Source organism: Alligator mississippiensis, chromosome 1 (genome assembly GCF_030867095.1).
Source record: "Alligator mississippiensis isolate rAllMis1 chromosome 1, rAllMis1, whole genome shotgun sequence".
Classification (NCBI taxonomy): Eukaryota; Metazoa; Chordata; order Crocodylia; family Alligatoridae; genus Alligator; species Alligator mississippiensis.
The window spans coordinates 439,497,381-439,510,542 of record NC_081824.1 but is presented as its reverse complement, the minus strand read 5'-3'; the positions used below and the strand labels follow the sequence as shown (position 1 = coordinate 439,510,542).

Sequence of the window (13,162 nt, the reverse complement as noted above, 5' to 3'; positions counted from 1 at the left end):
CAGCTGACCATACCCAGCATACATATTGAGTGTTCCATTTCAACTGATTTTACAGCTACATTTAAAGCACAACATTCATCTGGAGTTTTGTTGGAGAGATGGTAATACACGAAATGTTCTGGTTCATACTAATTAATCTAGATAATGGGCGCATCTACATGAGATGCTTAATTCGCAGTAGCCTCATAACACTGTGCAGTAGTGTGCTGGTCAAAAAAAAGTCACAAAAAAAGTCATGCTCTGGAACTACTGTGTAGTAACTGTAGTTAGTATTTAGTAAGTACTTCATTTAGTTAGTGCTTCATTAAGCAAATATTAACTAAATGTGAAGTAACTACTATGCATTAATGAATGTGTAGAGCAGGGGTCAGTAACTCCCGGCATGCATGCTGAGCACGGCACACAAGGACATTTTGCTCAGCACACCACCGCCAGCCTGGGCTCTTGAGCAGCTGCTGCCAGCCACGGAGCCAAGGCTGCTCCCAGCAAGCGTCTGGGAGGTGGTAAGGCATGCAGCAGGAAGACCACAGTCCATGGGCTGGCTGCAGCTGGGAGCTGCAAACAGCTGCTCCAAGCTATGGCATGTCAGCACACCGGGACCTTCCAAGGTAGACATTGTGGTTTTTTCGGCACTCCATCCAAAAAATGTTGCCTACCTCTGGTATAGATGCACCCAATGGGACTAAATATAAACTCTCTCATGGAGTCTGTTCCTCTATGACCCAACAACATAGGAAGGTAATCTTTGGTGGGGTGTGTGGCTAATTAATTAAATACAATTTTATAATATATACACACAACAGGGAATTAATGTTACAAAGATAATCTTAATACCAGCATTGTTTGAGTTCAAGTGCTTGACTTTGCAATCTTATTCTTTTTATTGGATAAAATATATTAGCAATAGGATTGTAATTTAAGTGTGTAGCTTTTATCTCTTCTTATTTGTATTTTTTACATCCAGTACCTTTACACAATGTGAAGTCCTCTGCCTTGCTGCAAGAGGCAGCTGCTGCTTTGTATTTCAGTGAAGCCTATTGCAGAAGCAGTCATACACATCATACAGAAACCTTCCCTTTGTTTGGTCTTGTTCTGTGAATGGAAAATAGGGATAATTTATTCTGTTGTTTCTTTGCAGTAAGTAGAAACTATCAGCATGTGATTTGTTGGGATTTCTGTTGCCATGTGTGTGAAAAGCTCACACACAGAATTTGACAGAGGTAGAATTCTTAAATCTGCCCCTATTACTGCTAGAATTGAAGAAGAATAGCCTAACCACAGGTCATGGATCAGCAGGGTTTCAGTGATAACTAGCTTTCCATTTTCTTTGAAAGAATATATCATAGCAGGCTGTGTGAGACAATCTACAGAAGAATGTGCAGGTCTTTCCCTTTACCTCCCTTTAGGGTGGCTGAATTAATATTTTCCTGTCTTTTATACTTGAAATTGGCACTCAAAATTTGGAGGCTACAGAGTAAAAGATTCCTCCCTCCCCCCCTGCCTTTATACTTAAAAAGTATTTATTGTTTCAGAAAACAAAATGAGAATATTACATACAGAGGATGTTTACATGAGACGCTAACTGCACATTAGCCTAATAACACTGCAGTAGCATGTCACAGAAAAGAAATGCTAATATGCCGTTGTGCAATAGTAGTAGGCTACTGTGAAGTTAGCATCACTAAAGAGCCAGGAACCAGCTCTACTGTTCAGTAGCACCAGTTGTTATGCATTGATTTAGTACTTTGTTATACAAGCACTAACATAATGCACAATAACTACAGCATATTAATGAACATGTAGATGTGCCCACAGAGAAAAATACACATATACACAAGAAATGAGGTACAGAGGGTACATGTACACGAGATGTTACATCACTGTAGTGACAAGTAGGGGTGTACAAACTGGGCCATATTCAATTTGATTTGGATTCAAATTAGGCCTAATTCAGGGTACAGTGATTCGATTCACTGATTTGGATCACTGTTCCAATTCAATTTGGCCAAATCTGAACCTGAAGATTCGATTCTGATTCAGAGAATTAGTGATTCTACCATGGACCAAGGTACCAGGTATAACTCATGAACAATGAGATGGTGAAGCAGATGGAGAGTCCCACAGGAGCATGGATCAGCAATCAGCCATGGGGGGACCTAGGGTGTCCCCGCAGACCCAGTAGGCACCAGTCACTGAGCTATGGGGTGGGGGAGGGTCCCCCACATACCCCACAGCAAATCCATAAGTGGACCAGAAGTGCTTCTGATTCACTTCCATTTCCACTTCCACCACTGAGCACACTGGGGACGGCCCCCCCATGCTCCTGTGGGACTCTCCATTCACTCCACCATTTCAGCATTCACAGGCTGCCTGGTATCTTGAGGTATGTAGAAAAAACATATAAAGCTGTGTCTATGGCCAAATCATCAAATCTCTCTGAATCTTTCTGAATCAAATCAGAGGCTTCTAATTCAATTTGGAGAGATTAATGGGTATCCTAATTCAATTCAGATTTGGAGATTCAGTCACTAAATCAGGCCAGATCTCCTCTGAATCGAATCAGCGACCAAAGCTTTGTACAGCCTTAGTCATGAGCTACGTTGATGTAGCTCATCACTATGGTGATGTAGCATCAGTGGGCACAAACGATGATGCCACCACTACTGCACATTAGCAATGATCTACTGTGCAGTTACTCATTGCTACTCCACAGTAGGGTTGGAAACAACCTGTGCAGCACTAGGACTATGCAGCCGGGCACACATGTAGATGTGCCTAGAGAGATAAGAATTGATATGGTACATGCTTCTGGTTTCCAATGAGGGATGTTAGAAAAAAAAGTATTTTGAGCACAAAATTACATTAGCATTGACACCTCAGTTCAGCTGTCCAAATTTATAACAACAAATTCCCTTGGTATCTTTTGTTTTGTTTTGTTTTTTACCTGGGAGTTAATATGGAAGAAATAGACATGTGAATTGATGCTCTGAGGAATAGTCTACTAGCTAAGTTACCTTTGTCAGTCCCACGTCAAAGATGAATTCTGCTTTACATTAGCCTTTCATGCAATAGAGAGTTTATACTTTCAGCTCCAAAGATTTTCTTTTTTCCTCTTTTCTAATATGAACTTAATAGTCAGGAAGTGTTGGATTGACAACCTGGGAGACCAAAGTCCTATCCAAAGAGCAGTGGTGGAAGATTGGGCCATTAAAACTCACACTTCTGTAACAGTGCAAAGTTGCCTGCAATCTTCTTTTAATGTAGCTCAACCCTGCCTGGGAGGTAATCATTGGCCTTTCTGCCAATTGCAATGACCATGGTGGTTGTTTTGTGATATGAACACCTGCCCTTTGGAAACAGGTCTCTGGCAACTAACTCATTTCACATACAGTGAACAGCAATCAAAAGATAATGACTTTTGGCTGCTGGTGAATACAGGTGGATCCAAATCAGTGATCTAGAAATAAAAGAAATATTCCATTACTAATAGTCAAAGTCATGCAGCCCCATTTCAGTAAGTTTAATGTAATGAGGTAGGGGGCTGCTTAGGTAACATTGTGTGTACTCTGTAATACTCCTGTTATTTTCAGCTGCATCTCAGCCTCCTTCTCTGATGAAGCATAAACCTAAAAATAAATTAAAAGACAAGATAAAATAAAGGTGAGTAGCAAAGGGAGATGAGAAGACATGATAGTGAAGGATAGAAAAGAAAATACCTTAAACAAGGTACGGACATTAAAGTACATGTGATTGTCATTAAATGACAAAGGCAGCTGTGAAGCAGAAGAAAGAAGATTAAAATAGGGTGAAAGAAAATGGAAAGAAGCTTCATTTTCTGCAAGATATAAATATATGTCAGGGAACCTTAAGATAAAGATCTACCCGACAGTGGTAAGGCTGATGTTACTACAGAGAGGAAATTTGAATGAGGAGAGGGAAAAATGAAAAGGTGGTTGAGCAAACTGAGTTGAGGATGCTAAGGTGGATATTGGTTGTTTCACTGAGAAACAAACATAGAAATGATGACATCAGAAAATGACTGGCTGTAAGGATACTGCTGTGTCGGAGCAGCCCTAGGCTGGCAGGCTGAACCCCCAGTGCCCCCTGCCAGCAGGGGGCTGCTCCACTCCAGCACAATGTGTTGTGGTCCTAGTTGCATGTGTAAACACAGTGCCTGGGATGAATAAACTGCAGTGTGAACTGGACCGGAGTTTATTGCATTGTGCTAAATGCACATGTAGATGCTTCCACTGGGATGGCTAGGGACATATCCTGCACACTGAATATAGTGGGAAGAGAGATGGAGAGGAAAATTAAAGGTAAAGGGAAAAGAGAAAGGCCAAGGTTGAGATGGGCAGAAGTAGTCAGAAAAGATCTGAGCAAACTTGGGTTGTAAACAGAAGATGCCAGTGATAGAAATAAATGAAGCAACAAGTCCCAAGACAGTTGAGCGGGACCAAAGGACACAATGAGGGAAGTAGAATCAGCATTTCTAGTACTTGGGGAGAAAAAGTTTTTGTTGAACGATTATTTCATGATGATGCTAATGGTGTTTTCCCATATGTACATTGTTGCTGTTATCTTAGTTTCAGAGCACCTGAGATATACACTCCCCTCCTTTCCTTTCCCAGACATGAATTAACAATCTGCAATGTGGCATCAACCCCATGTGTCATTTGGAGGAGAATAAGTAGCTTTTCAATTCTCTTCCAAACATCTCTTAATCTCCTAACCAAAAAAAAAAAAATGAATAAAATCTATAGATCCTCAAGGCCAGCAACAGTGTTGTTTCCCAAATAAGTAGCCATCTTCCATGATATAGGGAGTCTGCAGTCTATCCTGGGCTCACTGAAAAAAAAAATCACCCTACCAAAACTTCCCAGAATGAAACACAAAGCTAAATTTAAAGTATGATGGAACTTGAAGGTATAGCTTATAGATAGAACTTAGAAGTATTATCTGTAGATAAAATAGATATAAAATGGCATACAGCCTACAGAGTCATTTTTTTCTCTTTCTCTGGAACAATTACTAGTTAAGTAATTTATACAGGTCATGTCTATATGAGACACTTTACTACATAGCGTAGTTTACTATGCAGTAAGCATGTGAGTTGACATGTGCACATGCTTATTGTTCAATAAACCTTGCTGATAGCAAATTTACTCATGATTAGTAAAGATGCAGTAATGGTCATGTGGACCCCTGACCGGGAACAAATCTGGTCCTGGCTAGCTGGCCACCAGAGGGTGGGAGATTGCTCCCTGCCCCCAGGAGCCGTCTGCTGCTGGGGTGGGCTGCACCACTGGAGCCCAGGTTGGGTATATGACCCCCTGCCCTTGCAGCTGGGAGCTCCAAGCCCCCTGCTCTGAGATTGCAATCTGGAGGCGGGGTCTGGAAGATCCTTATCTCCCAGTCCCTGTTTCACCATCATGATTAGGGAGTGGGGAGCTGGAAGATCCTTATGTCCCAGCACCAGCTCCATGATTGCAGGGCCAATGCTGAGAGATCCTTATCTCCCAGGCTGAGTTCTGTGGTTGCAGGACTTGAACTGGAAGATAAGGAACTCCCAAGGCCAGCCCCAGGACTGTAGAGCTGGGAGATAAGGGACTCCCAGCCTGAGACCTGTGACTGTGGAGCTCAGGCTGGGAGCTCCCTGCTGGGGGGAGTGGGAAGTCTGCTCCCCACCCAGCTCCGTGATCATGGAGCTAGGTGGGGAACAGGCTAGGGAGTTTGTTCTCTGCTCAGCTCTGTGCTCACAGAAATCAGTGGGGAACAATCTCCCCAGCCTGTTTCCTGCCCAGCTCCATGCTGAAGGAGCTGAGCGGGGAACATCCCCCCACCCCCCAGCTTCCACCCCATGATCGTGGAGTGGGGACTGGTTAGGGGCAGGTCCCAGCTCTATGCCCCAATCAGGTGATCAAGGCAGGGGCTTGGAAACAGCTGCAGGGGTGGGGTAGGTCCCAGTCCCCTATCCCAATCCACCAGTAGAGCAGCTAGCAGCAAGCTAGCTCCTAGATGTCCTACCCATGGATGGAGCAGGGGGCTGGGACTTTCCCCTCCGCTGAAGTTCTTTCCAATTCCCTGGCCCCAAATTGTGGACCCAGAGCCAGGAGCTACCTGCTGCCAGGGCAAAGACACATTGTCCCTGCCCTGGCAGCAGGCAGCCCCCCAGGGGCAGGGTGCAATATCCCAGGCCCACCCAGAAGATAGGTGTCTCCTGGCCCGATGCTCCCTGGCAACCCCTGGGCTAGCACCCAGGGGGAGCTAGAGCTCCCCATGGTGGTGGCAGGGGCCCACTGCAGGGGCCCAGGAAGCAGGAGTCCCACTATAATGCATGTGTAGATGCCTGCCTGGTATGTTTACTTGTGAATAGTTTACTCACAAGTAAACCGATCCCAGATCAAATGCACGTGCAGATGTGCCCACAGAGTACAATGGTTTCAACTGGAGTACATCAGAGTACATTATAAGCCCATGGTTCATTCAGTGTTCTAGGTTGTGGGAGAAAGGTAGATTCCTATTCTAAAATAGACTAAGGCGGGATTTTAACCCTGATCTCCCGTATCCCAGTTGAGTTCCCTGACCTAAAGGTTGCACTGTCATTGCTATCATTTTTGTGAGAAAGAGTCAAACTTGTTTAGGCATCTAAATCCAGAAAACCTACAGGTCTTCCAAGTAGGCGGAGATACTTAACTCTTTTTGAGGGTCAAAGCTTAATCTTTTCCCTCTCTTCATTATCTCCCATTGGTTAGCTCTAACAGTTCCCTGCTTGAAGTGTTGACTGTGGTGGATTTCATTCATTAAGTGTGTGAGGCCATGCTTTTATGGTAACTTATCACCCCCTTCAGCACTGCCCATATGCATTGCTCTGGGTGGGCTGCCTCCTAAATCAGAAGCAGATAACCTGCATAGGTGGGTTAATTAGCTCAGGAACTGGCAAACTGGTACATTCAGCATTGATAAGTACCCTACCGCAGGTACTAGGTGGAGGTGGTTACACTGTTACCAGTTTAGGAGGCAGCTGGCACAGAGCAACACAATTTGTTTCAGGCTGCTGCTGTTGCCCATGGAAATTTTACTGTATTGACATGGCCCAGCTCTCATATACATGTATAAGATTGAATACACTAGGCACAACAATGCCAGACAGGTAGCTATTCCAGTGCTTAGTGTTTTAATACTTAAGTCTCCCCTGTGAAAGTAGCCCTGTTTCAGTCAGACATCTGTCTGCCACCTTTCTCCTAATATTCTGTTACCATATACACCTATGCCACCCTATAAAAAATAATGATGTGTCAGTATAAACTATTTCAGTTCACAGCTGGCACTTGATATGTTCCAAAGAGCTATGCATGCAGCCTGTAATACAGAAGTAATTTAATTTGCTAATCATAAAAATTAGGTGAATCTCAAGCAAACTGAGCTGAGCAGCAAAATACACTAAAAATAGCAACAGCTCACCCCTGGCCTAGTGCAACACTCAGCTGATGCAGGGAGACAGATGGATCCTCTTTCTGTTTCTACATTCTGTCTACCAAAGCAATTGGTTATGCCATCACAATAATAATCAGGACTATATTCACTTTTGGTAGCACCTGCCCTGCCACTTTTGTTTGCTTTTTCCGCTTTGTGTGCCAGTCTGACTGAAAGCACTCATCTGTGCAGCTGCTGACATAGAGGACATGAAAGACAAAGAAGTTCAGAAGCAATGAATTAGGAAGTTATTTCTATAATTGACCCTTCCTTTACTAGAGATATCCTTTCCCTGCATCTTGCTCTTTAACATAAGAAAATTAAGAGGCTTTATATAACCATTTTGATTCATCAGCTCCCCTTCCACATTTTGTTCCATTGAACATTTTTGAGGGGTCTCATAACAGTATAGTTATGGTATCTTGCTAGGCTCTTTAGGTGTGAGTTAAATCTTGTTTAGTACTAGTGTCAAAAACTATTTCTACCTTTATTAGGTAAGGCTGTATATCATTATTTAGGCAGGGCTATTTTATTCATGAGCAGTCTAAGAAAAATTAAAAACATGATATGTCATCTTTTAACAAGCTCTAAGTATTACAACACCGACCTAGCCCCTAAAGAAAATCTTAAGCAATTAGGGCCAGATTTTTTAAGATATTTACATTTAAAGACACAGGTAAGTGCCCACTAAGATTTTTCCAGAGCAACTGAGCAAGTGCTTGGACTATTTTAAAACTCTCTCTAGATATTCATGTACACCTTTAATCATCTATGGAAAATCTAGACCCTTGTGCCTGAAGTAAATAATTACTTTTGATCTATAGAATCCTTTTTGATCTATAGAATATCTTTAATCTATAGATGCTAAATACATAGTTCCATTTTAAAGATATGTACCTTTAGATCTGACTGGCTGTAGTAGCCAGTGCTCTTAGCTCTTACTAGCTGGATACAATTTTGATTAGTCCACTGGGATTCTGGAAAAACTGAATTGAAATTTCAAAACAAAAGTTGTTTCAAAAAGAAAAAAAGAAAAAAAAGTTTGCATTTTGCAAATGTCAAAATGGGATGTTTTGAGAATTTTAAAACTTTTTCAAAATGTTTTCAAATTGGGAAATACATTTAAGCCAGTGGTCTAGAAACATGGGTACCCTGTTCCTTCTGCTCCCAGTACTGTTCAAACATTATGCATCAAGTTTAGTGTTCGGATAAAATGCATAAACATCGTTGGGGGGCAGGACAATACCCACCTCACTCTGCTCAATCAGGCTTCCTCCCCTTCTGGTTCCATATACCATGTTCTCTTAGCTGATCAGTGGGCTAGCTTCATTAAGAGAGTCTTTTATTTTTGCATATCCCACGGCCTGGTGATTAGGATATTTTGCAGGGAAGTAGGACACGTGGGTTCAAACCACTTCTGGCTGAGAGGCAACCTGGAACCTGGGTGTCCAGATTCTTTGGAGGGTTCCTAAACATTAAGCAGCTGAACAGATCCTCCTCCTCCTCTGTGGTGTGTTTCCAGCTAGAGTTTCAGAGACTGATGTACAATTGATGTGCTTTTCCAAGCAGAATCAGAGTAAGAAAACTTCTTAGACACAGTGGGCATGTCTAGATGAGACACTTACTGTGTATTAGCATAATAACTCTGCACAGTAGCATGGTGGTTAAAAATAGGCTTGTAGCCTATTAGGTTAATGCACAATAAATGTCACAAAATAACCATGCGCCTGTGCTATAGCGTAGTTACGCTAGATACTGCACATTCAATTAGCACTTCATTAAGAAAGTACCAAATTAAATGCGCAGTAATTAGGGCACATTAATGAATGCATAGATGTGCCCAGTGAAAATCTGCACAATTGCCGCTTACGCCCCTGGGGTGACGGGATTGAATTTGGCTGGGTTTTAGACATTCAAGAACGGTTTATATGAATAATAGGCAAAGTAGAATTTTGCCCAAAATAACCACATATTAGTTTGACTTTGAGTCTCACTCCATATTCACCCTTAAACTTTTCTTTCCTTTTTGCAGTCAGCTGATTTGAGGGCAGGTCTTAGTCAGCAATATGAAAATACAGGCTATGTACAGACATTTAAACAGCCCAAGGCAGAATCGATCAACGTTGCATGGTTTTCAGTATATGGCATAGTTTAGATTGGAAGTGAACAGGACACACATTTGGCCTTTGGTGGGGGTAAGGACACAAATTGCAGACTGGGTTCTGCCATTTTTAAATTAGTCTGTGTGTGCTGAACTTCTGTTCTGTTATGGGTATAGGCCAGCTTCCGATCCCCTATACCTGGCTGCATTCTACTGACTTCCTCATGTGGCTCTGCTAAAGTGACAAGAACCAGACCTTGATTCTGATTGCCAGAAGTGAAAAAGGATATGTGCTTTGCCTAATAAGATGTCTGCAGTCGTTGCTTATATACAAATTCCTTAATACCCCCAAATACTTTCTTTTTATATGTAGGTCTGTGCTTGTTATTATGTATGTCCCAGCCTGAGCATGCACATGCTGATTTCTTTCCCTGTGTAATACAGGAAGAAGTACATTAAGTGGAGAACATTCTCCTCCACCAAGTCATTACAAAAGATATCAGCCCACACCCTCTCAATCTTTGTAGAATACCCATCTCCTTTTCACATTTCTCTTAGCAACAAACATAGCGGTTATGCCAATAAATTTGCAAGTTTATTTATATTTCTGCTTCCTTCCCTGCCCGAGTTCATGAATAAGCGGAGAGACTACGTTTTGGGAAATGTTTTAAAAAATTTGATTTTATACATATATCTGCTTCAGCAGCAATGGGGATGAGGTGTTTATGCAGAAGTAAATATACGTCCAGGAATAAAACTGCAGTTAAAGGTTTCCTTTGGTTGCCATTGAAAAGAGAATGCATATGCAGTGGGAATAAGAGTGCATAAAAACACCATGCAGTAAATTCTTCACAAGAGTATATTGAAAATGAATTCCCTACTGCTATCATCATTAGAAAATGCTGCACTATCTGAAATCTCCCAGTTCCCTTAAGCCATGGAATTTTAAAGAGCTTCTGCCACCAGATGGTATTATGTAACATACTTGTCAAAGCATTGACTCCTGTTGGTTGATACGCAATCTCTGTATTAATTTCATTACACAATAGACTATGTTTAAAAGATCTTGAGCTAATGTTGCCTTTTCCACAGAGAACAATAATTAGGCTGTCTAGGAAAAACAGGATTGGCTCTGTACTCCCTAGTTTTCTCTTTCACATTGAAGTTCCTGTGCCCATAGATAAACTTTGCTGCAATGCTTTACCGTCACATCCAGCAGTGGACTCAGTACATGTTCTCAATAGTACCTTAACAATTCTATTAACTGGTTGGGGGGGGGGGACTTTTCAAAGAATGAAGTTTCCATTAGCTCTCTCTTTGTTCTTTCTTTCCCACAGAAATGCATCAAACAGTTTTGAAGCAATTAGACTGTCCTACTGAATGGCATCTCTTCCAGCTTGCAAATAGCTCACAAAGGTTACCACATTTGCGTAATATCCATACACTGCAGTAACCTTTCCAGATCAATCAGTGACTCGGAGTACTTCTCAGAGCTTGTTCTCTGTGTGTTTTGAAGTGGTGATTCATACATAAGAACAATGGGGCATAACGTTCTGGAAAGACAGACATTCCTGCAAAGGAAAAACCTCTTACAACATAATAGACAAAGTTTGAACCATTATATTATTCCTGAGCTATATTTGCTTTTGTACATGTCAATAAACACTCTCATCCACTTTATACTTTGTCCATGCAGCTGTAGTGTTTTCAGCTCTCTTGGATTATGTAGGTCCATTCAGATCTCTGTGAGTGACTTCCAGAATAATTGTGCCAAAGCAATGAAGGCCTTATAATGTATTGCATTCTATCATCCAATGGTGGAGCTGCAGTATTCATAACAGAATATTTCTGACCATTCCCTCCAATCATGAATCTGCTTATCCCCCCAGGCACAGACTGAAACAAGTTGGAAAGAGGAAAAAACTGCAGACACTAAAAAAAAAATCTGCTAAATGCTGAGAATTTTGTGGACATTTGTCTTCTCTCAGTCTCTTCTGTCCTCTGTTTGTTACAAGAGGACAATTTCACTCTGGCAACAGCAATGCTGATCTCCCTAATTTCTCTAAAGATGTTGTTAAAACACAGCTGTTGATAATCTTCTCCAACTCCCCAAAAACAAAGTAGCATAATTTTAGCAAAATTCATATTGCTCACAATAAGCGATTGCTATCAGCATTAATTGAAAACAAGTAAAAGGCCATTTTGAAAGACTTTCTATGATGTGGTTACTTCTGAAAGTAGAAGACTTGATTCAGTAATCCAGTGTGACACTACCAGTCCTATTTCTAATGTTCCGATGAAAGGGGAAGATAACTACAGTGTATATTATCAGAGTCATCTTGGAGCTTTCTTGCTTACAATCTGGAGATGCTATCTATATAAAATACTAGCAAAGGGAAAAAAAATAAGTTGAACCTTACTGAATTATAAAATGCTCCTGTGGAAATTCATACTGGTCCTCTGTATTCAGATGAGCATGTATTTTTATTGAACAAAACCTGGCAAGGAGAAGATGAAATGCCCCTTGCTAAAATATTTGGAAAATTGAGTTAAACTGTTCTCTCTTTTTAATCTGATCAAAGGGACTTAATTAGTCATTGTTACATGAGGCAATGATGAGCAAGTGAGGGGGAATATTCACAATGCGTAACAAATACGAGCAATCCATTAGATTATCCAATTTCAACAAATGGGATTCAAATCAGATTTGTTGCATCTTCAAAATAAGCACCAGTGGTAAAGGCTGCCTGGTTAACTGCACTGAAAATTCAATTAGTGCCAGTGCTGCAGTGTCACCAAAGCAGAAACTTGCTGACTTTTGCCTGTTTTGAAAATACAAACCTTAGAGACAAGAAACATTTATTCCCCTTCAAACATGCTGTCCAGGTGAAAATAAAGTTCTTTCCAATTTTCCTATTGGAGCTCCTCTCTCTGACTTCAGTCCCAGTTCTCCAAACTACAGCATGTATAGATGCAACTCTCCACTCCTTGTTTATTTGAAAGAAGCAGAACCAAAATCATCTGAACATTGGAAAATGTAAGGTCATGCATTTAGGAATAAATAATGAAGGCCATATGTACAGCATGGAAGTGATTTTAAAAAGGATTTCAGAATTATGAGGGGCAAGCAGAGCTGATGAGTTCTCAGTATGATGCTGCAGTAAAAAGGATATTACATAAATCCTTGGCTTGATAAACAAGACTGCAATGAGTAGGCATAGAGAGGTAATTGTATCCCTGTACCTGGCACTAGTGAAAATGATAGTGGGATACAGTATACAGTTCAAAATGATGTTCAAAATTGGAGAAGGTGCAGAAAAAGGTCACAAAAAACTGAGAACTGGAGAAAATGTGTCATGGTGAGATATTTTAAAGAGCTCAGTCTGTTTCATTTATCAAAAGCAGATGAAGATCAGACTTGATTTCCATGTGTATAAGTACATTCATAAGTGTTAATACCATCTACTAAATGGCTCTTTGCATTAGGAGGTAAAGACAAAACAAGAATCAGTGATTAGAAGCTGAAGCCTGAGATATTCAAACTGAAAATAAGGACACACATTTTTAACCCCTAGAATTTTAACC

The 13,162-nt window shown here is 41.2% G+C and overlaps 1 long non-coding RNA gene across 1 annotated transcript; it reads left to right on the top strand.

The window, feature by feature from the left end:
* The first annotated feature begins 432 nt into the window (after positions 1 to 432).
* Positions 433 to 11,257, top strand: LOC109281823 (uncharacterized). The gene is made up of 2 exons (XR_002088607.2): positions 433 to 608; positions 10,915 to 11,257. It is a non-coding gene; the product is annotated as an uncharacterized LOC109281823 (long non-coding RNA).
* The last annotated feature ends 1,905 nt before the right edge of the window (positions 11,258 to 13,162 follow it).